The 10648-nt window shown below is 41.3% G+C and overlaps 1 protein-coding gene across 5 annotated transcripts in view; it reads right to left on the bottom strand.

Moving 5' to 3' along the window:
• ADCK1 (aarF domain containing kinase 1) overlaps positions 1–10648 on the bottom strand; it is a 155542-nt gene that overhangs the window by 16267 nt on the left and 128627 nt on the right. For all 5 annotated transcript variants that reach the window (XM_033850775.2, XM_033850771.2, XM_033850774.2 and 2 more), the window contains one exon: positions 326–10558. The gene's annotated coding sequence lies outside the window, so the exon portion shown is untranslated. The remainder of the gene's footprint in view (positions 1–325; positions 10559–10648) is intronic.

Raw genomic sequence — 10648 nt, forward strand, 5'->3', positions numbered from 1 at the left:
GAGAACAGACTTGTGGTTGCCAAGGGGGAGGCGGTGGGGGTGGGGGAGGGGAGGACTCGGAGTTTGGGGTCAGCAGATGCAGACTATTATGTATAGAATGGATAAACAACAAGGTCCTACCGTATAGCACAGGGAACTATATTCAATATCCTGTGATAAACCATAATGGAAAAGAACATGGAAAAGAATATATATATGTATAACTGAATCACTTTGCTGTATAGCAGAAATTAACATAACATTGTAAATCAACTATACGTCAATAAAACTTTTTTAAAACTGCATCATTCATTCATCCATTAAACTGACATTTATTAGTACTTACTATGTACCAGTACTCTGCGCTGAGGTTCCAGTGTTGATTCAAGTAAATTTAGCTCCTGCCTTCATAAATATTACAGTCTTCAAGATATGACAACCAGAGGCTGTGGGGAAGAGAGCACCAGATGTCAGCGCAGGTCTCTGCAGAGTTCAGTCATTCATTCAACAAACATTTGGTGAGTTTGACTGTGTGCCAGGACACAGGGAGAAATCACAGTCACTGCCCTCACAAGGCTCATAATCCTGGAGGTGTAGGCAGATTGCAAATACAACATGGTAAATTCTACAGAGTTGAGTCATGACATATGTGCATGTAACATTTGTTCATGTAATCATACAGCAAAAAGAGAGAGAAAATAATCAGAGAAATAAAACAGTGGTTCACCCACCATTCCTCCCACTAAGCAATGCCCCAGCATCAGCACAAGATGATAAAGAGAAGCCATCAGACCTTCGGTTTATTCCACTCCCTATTGCCTTTCTTGGTGTGATCATTGCCCACCTCACTGACATCCATTTATCATTAAAAACACGTTCTTCTTCACTCAAGGTCCCTAAACTAAAGCCAACTACTTCATCTGGTCATCAGTCAAAGAGGTGGGATCACTTTCATCACGGGCTGGGCTGGACTTCTTAAGGGGTCTGATGTAATTTGTGGGTGGGTTAACCAGACAATTTATCATCCAAACCAGGACACCGCTGAGAGTGAAGTGAGGTGATATTGACAATTATTCCAGAGAAAGAGGCGTAAATTGGGACTGTCTGGGCAAGCCAGGCATATGGCATCTCTATTTATGGGTGACTTAGGGGATTTTTATTTATTTTTTTATCTGAAAAGAGTTTTTTTTTAGCAAACAATATGTTTTGTTATACAAGTATTAATTATAAGAATGTTTTCTAGTTTTTATTTTAATTTTATTTTTAATAGATTAAAAGTTCACAATTATTCAGAAGGAATACAGTAAAAAGTCTCCCTCTCATTCTGTCCTCAGCCATTCAGTCGCCCCCAGAGGCAACCAATGGCATATTTTTCTTCTTTAACACAAATAATAGCATGGTAGTCACACTCTTCTGCACTTACTTTTTTCTCTTAACAATATACCTTAGAGATAATTCCATGTCAATATGACAAGCTTCCTCCTAATATACAGTGCTTACTATTTCACTGCATGGATGTACATAATTTATTCAACCAGTCTCCATTGATGAGCATAAAGATTGTTTCTCATATTTTGCTGCAATGAATGACCTTGACCATACAACATTTTGCAAATGTGCCAGTGTATCTGCAGGACAAATTCCTGGAAGTGGAACTGCTGAGTCAAAGGGCATATCAGTTAAGATTCTGTTTGGTTGCTCATAACAGAAAAGCCAAAAACACAGTCATTTAAACAAGAAAGATATTTATTTCTCCCTTAAATAAAAGGAGTCTGGAGATGGGCCATCCAGAGCTGCCATGGGCTTCTAAGTGTCATAGAGACTAGAATTCTATCTTTTTGCTCTGACATCTCCTGTCTAAAGCTTATACAATTGTGCAGGCCTTCTTCAAGTAAAAGAACACAAAATTACAAATAATTATTTAAAATAAGGGAAAAAATCATAATGCATTATAAATTTTTAAAAGCTGAAATAACACAAACATCACTACACCCAGGAAAAATAATTATTCACCTTCCCAACATACCTTTATAACAGGTTTTTTTTTCTACTTTTTTTGTGCTACATGATCTTTGATCACTTTTCCATAAGATAAGATTTTGTAATATCTAATGGAAAATAAATAAAAAGATAATTGAATTTTTCTTTCAGCATGGTTCATTAAAATTTATTTTTATTGTTGATACGCATAAAACATATGAAACATACTATTTGTAGTACTACTGCAGGTTCTGCCCTACAAATATAGGAATTCTGATAAACTCTACGATTCATAACACCCATCAAAAACTACTTGGTGTTTGTAAACGTGTAAGCTAAGTTACTGAGCATGTTCCTGATAGGAGAAATCTTCCATTTTACTAGACACCAGTGAGTACCAAATTCTCCACTTACAATTTTATACATCTGGTAAGTGGAAGAATATTACACAGACTAGCTTCTGGCTTTGTACATTTCAGCCTTTTTTCCTCCTCCACCACTGCTAAATACTTCTGATGATGAGCATAGGACACATTCACATCATGATATGACCTCTGGCCCTGCATCTTGATATCATAAAGTCCAGGGAGATGGCACAGTGAGCAGTAAGTGTCTTCATGGAAGCCATTCCTACAACAGGACAACTTGGAATTGACCGCAAACCACAGAAGCAGATACAGTCAAACACCAACTACATGTACCTACAGTTCAACTTCCTCTTAGCTGGATCCCCAAAATTCCCATGGCCGTTCCAATACCATCCAACACAACACATGGTCATCCAATACCATGACACAAGGAAAATCAGAGTCGAAATAGCAATCTTAACTATTTTCAGTTGACATATCTTACTTCTGCAAAGATGGTTGCAAAAGCATATGACCCCATGAACACATTGCTAAGGCCCTTCTGGGGTCTTGGAAGATGCCTGTGCAACTGAGGGGCTCTGAGGCTTAAGCTCCATTACCTGTGTGGTAGGATGCCCCTGGCCAGCAGGGTTCTAGATTCATCTGGTCAATCACATACCCATGATTCGTGGAAGGGAGGCAGAAGCCCTTCTTCCTTTGCCAGTGGCAGTTGCTGAAGCGCCAGTTTCAGCAGGTATGAGTTTTTGCTGTGGCCAGTAGGCTCTAGATCCTATGGTCTATCACCACTTTGGGTCCACAGGCTGCGTAGGGCAGCTATATGGATCCGGCAGCAGCCTTCTCTTGTTTTTTGTTTGTCTGTTTCAATGTAATTTTAATTCTAATTTCATACACGCAGGAAAGAAAAGAATACAATAAATGCCCATATACCATCCACCTACTTTTAACCGTTATTAATATTTTGCCTTTTCTGCCTCATAACTGGATCATTTCTTAGTAAATTAAAAACATCATGACACTTAATTCTTAAATATTTAACATGTATCTCCAAAGAGTAGGGATACTTCTCCAATTAACAATACCAATATTATATGTAACAAAAATAGCAGTAATTCCTTAATACCACCTAAAACTCACTTCATATTCAAATTTCTATAACTGTCCTAAAAAAAATTTATACCTGTTTCTTTGAAACAAGGATCCAGTTAAGTTTCACACAATAAATTTATTATGGCTCTTAAGTGTTGTCTCATCTGTGACAATTCCCCCTCATGACGTTGACCCTTTGAAGAGGTCAGGCCAGCTGTCATATAGAATGTCCCAAATTCTAAATATGTCTATCTCCTTATGCTGTCACTTAATCCCTAGAATTTCCCACGAAATGCGGTAGATCTAAAGGCTTGGGTTTCTTTTTTTTTTTGGCTCACTCAAGCTGACACATAAATTTAATCATTAGGTGTTAACTTGGCATCCACGTGCATCTCCTAAACCCACACTTAATCTCCAAATAAAGACAATAACAAGGTTGTAAATCTTCCTAACGTGTCATAGCTATCTTGCATACAACTAAATACACACTAAACCCTCCTCCAGGAAAGGAGGTAAAGTCCTTAAGTGATACTTTTCTCCTTGATATCTCATAGCTTAAATACTATGATGTAAAATTAATACTTAAATACTATAATAAAAACTCAGTACATCTTATGTTACATGATATGGGAAAAGAAAGGGAAGAAAACATAAACACGCATATACACGTAAACATATGCATAACAAAATAAGGAGGAAATATTCATGACAATTACTTTCCTGTAACTGGTCACATGGTCATAGCTGGTATTTATAACTACCCTCTTCCACTACCCATTCTGTATTCCTTTTGCCTTCAGCAAGCACTCAGATGATCACAGTTCTTTACCTGTTGTGATGCAAACCTTCATTCCTGGGCCATTAGCAGACTAATATTCAATGAAATATTTGTTATATATTACACGCTATGCATAACTTTGGGATCTCTTTACATTTTGCTCTGGCCCTCTATTTATTTTTTTAAAGACACTTTTAAAAAAAATTATTTATTGTCTGCACTGGGTCTTCGCTGCTGCGCGCGGGCTTTCTCTAGCTGTGGCGAGCAGGGGCTACTTTTTGTTGCGGTACACGGGCTTCTCATTGTGGTGGCTTCTCTTTGTTGTGAAGCATGGACTCTAGGCACACAGGCTTCAGTAGTTGTGGCACACGGGCTCAGTAGTTGTGGCTCGCAGGCTCTAGAGCTCAGGCTCAGTAGTTGTGGCACACAGACTTAGTTGCTCCACAGCATATGGGATCGTCCCGGACCAGGGCTCGAACTCATGTCCCCTGCATTTGCAGGCAGATTCTTAACCACTGCACCACCAGGGAAGTCCCAGCTCTGTGCCATTTATTAGTTTCTACAGACATTTGTCTATAGGTACTATGGTTTGTCTGATATAATTAATTCCCACGTGGTGTAACTAGAACTAAAATCCACGTTTCCTGATTCCTCATCCAGTAATCTTTCAAAGGATAAAGGAAAATAAAATAGCTTGTTAGGATAATACAATTTATTTTCTTTCTTTTGCATTTTATCTGGGTAATTTTTTATTTTTTGTTATATCTCAACTCCAAACTGAGCTTGAATAACCTTTTCTGCTTGAAGACGAGACAGTTCTGATTCAAAACTTGCCAAATCCTGAGTTCAGAATTTTGTTTTCTTTCCGAGATGAATATAAAAGCACCTACAAGTCAAGGAAAATGTTCTTCCTCGTACGGGCCAGCAGAAGCACTTGAGCGCCAGGGGGCCGGCCCTCCCCTTGGCCCAAAGGCCAGATAGCCTTGGCACCTCACTCCGCCATCTTTGCTTCTTCTCAAGTCCAAGGCTTGGGTTTCTTAAAGCCATATTTATTGAGGTATAATTTATATCTGTAAAACATCATCTTTTTTACTTTACAGTTCTATGTGTTTTGACAAATGCAAATAGTCGTAATCTAAAAGCTTGGTTTGATTCAGATTTAACACATAAAGTCAAAATACTTTAAAAGGATGCTTTGAATTTCCTATTGAACTTATATATCACATCTGCAGGCAAATGATGTCTAGTTGTCCCACAATTAATTGTACTAATTTTGAACATTGGGTTCCTATAGCTTTCTGTATATCTATGTCCTTTAGTAAAAGTTAATGGAAAACTACAGCAATACGAGAAGAACCACCAAGAGAGCGCAGCCTTCAGGAAGGAAGGCTTGGGTCATTCTACCAGATAGAGAACCCTGAACAGCTGAATGCTGGCTGAGAACAAAAGGAACAAGGGATAGATGGCAGAAGAAGGAAGTTACAATAATCAACAGAGGCCGGTTGCAAAAATGTAGTAAATATGCATATATTCTTCCTTGTTTTGTTAGGTCTTTTCTTCCTCTTTCTTTCCCCTATTATTTTACACAAGGAGCGTTAGTGGCAGCTAATCTTCTAAATTAGTCTTTAGAATATCAAATGAGATGACGAGAGAAGTAGAAGGGAGAAAAACATCAGTCAGAGATGGACACAATGACTGATGAGACTTTGGGTCTTTCCTCTTGGGGGAGGGGGTGGCTATCTTCTCATTTGCATTATTTTATGTAACTATGCTTTCTTTTAGATGGAAGTACTTCTCCAATCTTATCTCTACTACTACCCTTTCATATACTCTACTCCAGCCGTACAGGCTTCCTGTACCTCAAACAGACCAAGCACATTCCAGCCTCAGGGATTTTGGTACTTGCTGGTCCCTCAGCCTGGAATAGTCTCCTAGATAGCCAAGCTGCTGGTCCCTTATCTCCTTGGTGTTCAAACGCCATCTCATCAAGGAGGCGTTTCTTATTTAAATAGTAACGTCTGCCCTCTCTCCAGAACTCCCTGTCCCCTTTTCCTGCCCTCTTGTCACAGCACGTATCATGACTTGAGATACTGTCCACCACCACCCCCACTAGGATTATAAGCTCCGTGAAGACAAGGATTTGAAGCTATTTTATTTATTGCTAAATCCCTAGCACCTAGAAAGTTATTGGCACATAACAGGCACTCGGTAAATATCTATATGACTAAATCAATGAATGAAGCTAATATAAGACCTGTGGGACTTTCATGTAAACGGGACCAGAAGACGTAAATTTGGGGAGCAATGGGAGTGGATGAAACTATCTTAAAGGAGGTAAAGCTGTAGATGGGAAATACTAGGTCACAAGTCTTGTTAAGAGTTAAGTGTTTAGTCAACTATATTTCAATTGAAAAAAGTTCAGTGTCTAAACTGCAGATGAAGAGTTTAGTGAGGACAAGATGAAAATGCTGTAGGCAGGTGAGGGTCAACAGTAAGAGCCAACACATAAGATATGTCAGGCACTTTATATGTGTATTAATTTACAACAACTGTAAGGGTTCAATACTATTACTATTTCCAATTTACTGGTAACTAAATGAGCACAGAGCATTTGAGACTTGGCCAAGGCCATTTGGCAAAGCTGCAGTTAGAAACTGAGCTTTTAGTCTTCGTGTTTTTCCCACTGCACTGTGACTGCCTTGATAAGAGCTTATTAGGACTGCACCGAGACTGTGGAGGACCCCATCTACAGTCCCCATCACTGTGCTCAACAAGAAATGTAGGAAGAGCACACTTAGAGTGGGGCTAAGTGGTCCATGAGGGCTGAAACACATTACCAGAAAGAGCTTTGGCTGGAGGACCAGGAGACATGCGTACTCATCCTGGCTTTGCCACTGACTCTCAGGAACCGGGGACTAGTTACTGCCCGCTCTGACCATCCCCTTCCTCATTGTGCAAAGAGGGAGCCAACTCATACAATCTCACATTCCTTCCAGTTTGGAAATTCCAGTCTATAAACAAGCACCAACTCCATTAGCAAGTACGATTAGCACATACCATAGATGCACCTTTCCTGTAACACCAGGTACAAGGTGTTAGGGGAAAATCAGCAAATAATCGGCAGTTAGTAGAAAGACATTTTCTGTTGGAATCAAAAGCTCTAAGAAGCTTACTGGGAACCATAACTTGGAAAGGCGGTGTGATGGAGAGGACTGGGCAACTGAAATGTCCCTATATGTTGGCACTGCACAACTTGGAGGTGTATTTGTAAACGAAGTTCTTCCTTTCATTACTATAATGATGAGCAAAAATGGAAACTCTGCAACATGTCAAGGCAGAAGCTAGGAATAAAATTTAATTCCTGAAAACCTGGATAGAACCTTATAGTAGCCATGATCCTAAAAGGAGGAGTTATTATGCATATACATAGATCTATAAATAACTGGAAGTTTCTGTTGACTCTACACATACCTGCCCACATCCTGTGTTTTGTGTACATGCGTATATACACATCATATGTGCACATCTAAGAGTACATGTGTATCTACATATACCCACAGGAGTGGCCAGATCTATATTTATATATTAGAGCCTGGCTTAAAATGGGGGATAATGACACTGAAAATTATTCTAAGCTTTTCAAAGACATAAATGACCAAAATGCCTCCTGACTCCTGAATTACATTACCCAGAAAGAGCTTAATAACACGTTATTATCGCTTCTCCTCACTGACAGGATTTCAGGGCTGAAAAGACAAATAAGAAATGCATTCGTAATCACCAGCACAGTCACCTCTGCCAAGCTGTGGCCACTGCTAATTCCAGGTAGGTGCTGTTGGGTGGAAGAAAGCCTGGGGCCGGTAATGTGACTTGGTGCTTGGTAATTGTCACCAGTTCAGTTGGACTGTCACCATCTGAGAGGGCGTGGCTATGCGGAGCTCATGGAACAAACAGAGAATCCCATGGGTGAAGGTCAGAGGAGAGAGAATGCATTATGGGAACCAAAACAGAATTTCTCGGTTCAACTGACACAATGGAGGTGAAATTCCTTGTAAACTGTAAAGTGCTTCACAAATGTGACTGTGAATGGGAAGGGCTATCATTAATGGGTCCTGTTTGCGTTATCAAGGCTGCCGTGTATAGCTGTACAGGCTGTGCATTGCTCAACTTCTGAGAATGTCATTAGTTTATGTGAATGGTGCCCCCTGGAGTTGTACATTGTGGCAGCCTTGTTGGTGGAAGTGGGGCTAAGTTGGTTGACAAAGACCAATATGGGGGCTGATGTTCCCCTCCTGGACAATGCTTGAGCCCCAGTGATGAACAATCCAGAGAGCTGGTCAACAATTCTAACAGCAACTTGCTAATGGTTTGGAAAATTTGCTGCAGGGTAATTAAAAGGCAGTTACAAATAAGATCTCTGAGGGCAGGAGCCATGTCTTATTCACTTAGTATCCTGAGTCTTACAACATGTCTGGTACATGACAAATGTACAACATGTCTGGTATATGATAAATGTACAACATGTTTGGTATACGATAAATGTTCAGAAAATGTTTGTCGAATGTAGGAATGGATGGATATTGAATGAATGAAAGATGGAGACTCATCAGGGTCAGCTCCTGGGGAGAACTGGTTGTACTGATTGCAAAAAGCATGTTTAGCTCAGCAGACGTGACTGCACACTCTGCCCCGTGTCTTGTCTCCCGCGATTCGGGCTCTGACTAGCCTTTTGTGAAGTGCCATGGGCACGTCATGAGTTCAGCAAGGGTTTGTTCAAGGTTTATGACATGCCTCACCCGATGCTGGGTGCTGTGGGCCTGCGTAGTGGTGATGACAGTGGAGCCAGCAAACATATCACAGTCCCTGCCATCAAGATCTTACAATCGAAATGGTTTAGTCAGATGTAAGGCCATGGAGAAATGAAATAATGCTATAAGTGATATGAGCCCAAATGCCAATGAACAGCAAAGATGGTAAGCAGTGTAGAAGTTCAGGACAGAAAGCACAGATTTCTGCTCTGCCACTTGCTGTATGCTCATGAGACATTTACTTACCTATTCTGAGACTCCCTTTTCCAGTTTGTAAGACTGAGGTAATCGTGCCTACCATGCAAGGCCCTTAAACAGAAGATTAAAACAGATAATGTATTTAAAATGCATAGCACAGTGCCTGGCACATGGTAGAAATTTCCGGAATGTTGGTTCTTGTATAAGGACTCTCCAGTCAAATGTGACAGAATCCCAGATGATCCCAACTTAAGAAAGAAAAAAAAAAAAAAAGGTGTGTGTGTGGTTGGTGTGTATATATAACCCCAAAGTGAAGCAGTATGAAGGCTTCTGGCATAGGGGGATCCAGGAGCTCAGTCAATATCACTAGGGTTCTGCCTGTATTTCCATTTCTCATACAAACTTTCTCTAGAGCTTTTCTAGGGTAAGAACAGCTGCCAGCACCCAGAGTCCAGCTTAGCCTCAGAAAGAAGAGCTCTCCTCCCAGAAATCAGGAACAGGAAAGTCTCAGGGAGCACTCTGATTGGTCCAGCACCACCCATGAAACCATCCCTTATCCAATGGCTGTGGCCAGAATAATGAAATGATCTGATTGGCGATGCCTAAGTTGTTCCCACGCCTGAGCTTATGGGAGCGGGGAGCGGGTGGAGGGTGTTTAGCCCTATCCAAACCCTGTGGAATGACTTTCTGAGTGGAAAAGTGTTGCCTATTTCTTCTATATACTCGGAAGAAATACATAAAAGACACAGCTGCATGTGTCTAGAAAAAACAATAGGAGAGCTAGTTATTTCTTGACAGAAGCAAAAAAAAAAAAAAGATTCCTATTAGATAAATATACAAACACCAGGTGTATGTGTGTAAATTCCCTTGGCCCCTGGACTCAGAAATGGTACCCAGCCAGCTGGGGTAAGTGAGCCAGGACTTTGCGACCCCTGGTGAGCAGGTACAAGCACTACAGTTATACTCCGCAAAGCAGAAGGCAGGAAAGCCAATTCGGGTGGGGTCACGAGGGGTTGTGGGAGACCAAAAGCTGAGCTTTGGTTTGTGGGGAGACGGTGGCATGGGAAGGGGAGGGAGACAGACAAGCCCCGTCTGGCTGACCTTCTGGCCCCTTCTGCAGGACCCAGGGACGGGCTCCAGAGTCAGCGTTGATCTAAGTGCCTATTCCAGACACGCACCGGGCAGGGACGTCCTGGCGCCCAGGGAGGAGCCGCTCGTGGTTACAGCAGCACAGAGGGTCCCCCGGCCATGACAGCGGGAGGGGGCCGGGCCAGGTGGCCGCACAGCCTCTGCACAGGCCAGTCAGCTGCTCTGAGATGCCGTGAAGCCTCCTTCCCTGATGTTCTGTTCCATTTTCTTGTCTTGAAAAAAAAGAGTGGAGAAGGGGGGACTGTTTACTTAAACATCCTATAACTGTGGCCTTGAGTAACCAAGCCTTTAATGTCAGAGAG

Source organism: Tursiops truncatus, chromosome 2 (genome assembly GCF_011762595.2).
Source record: "Tursiops truncatus isolate mTurTru1 chromosome 2, mTurTru1.mat.Y, whole genome shotgun sequence".
Lineage (NCBI taxonomy): Eukaryota > Metazoa > Chordata > Mammalia > Artiodactyla > Delphinidae > Tursiops > Tursiops truncatus.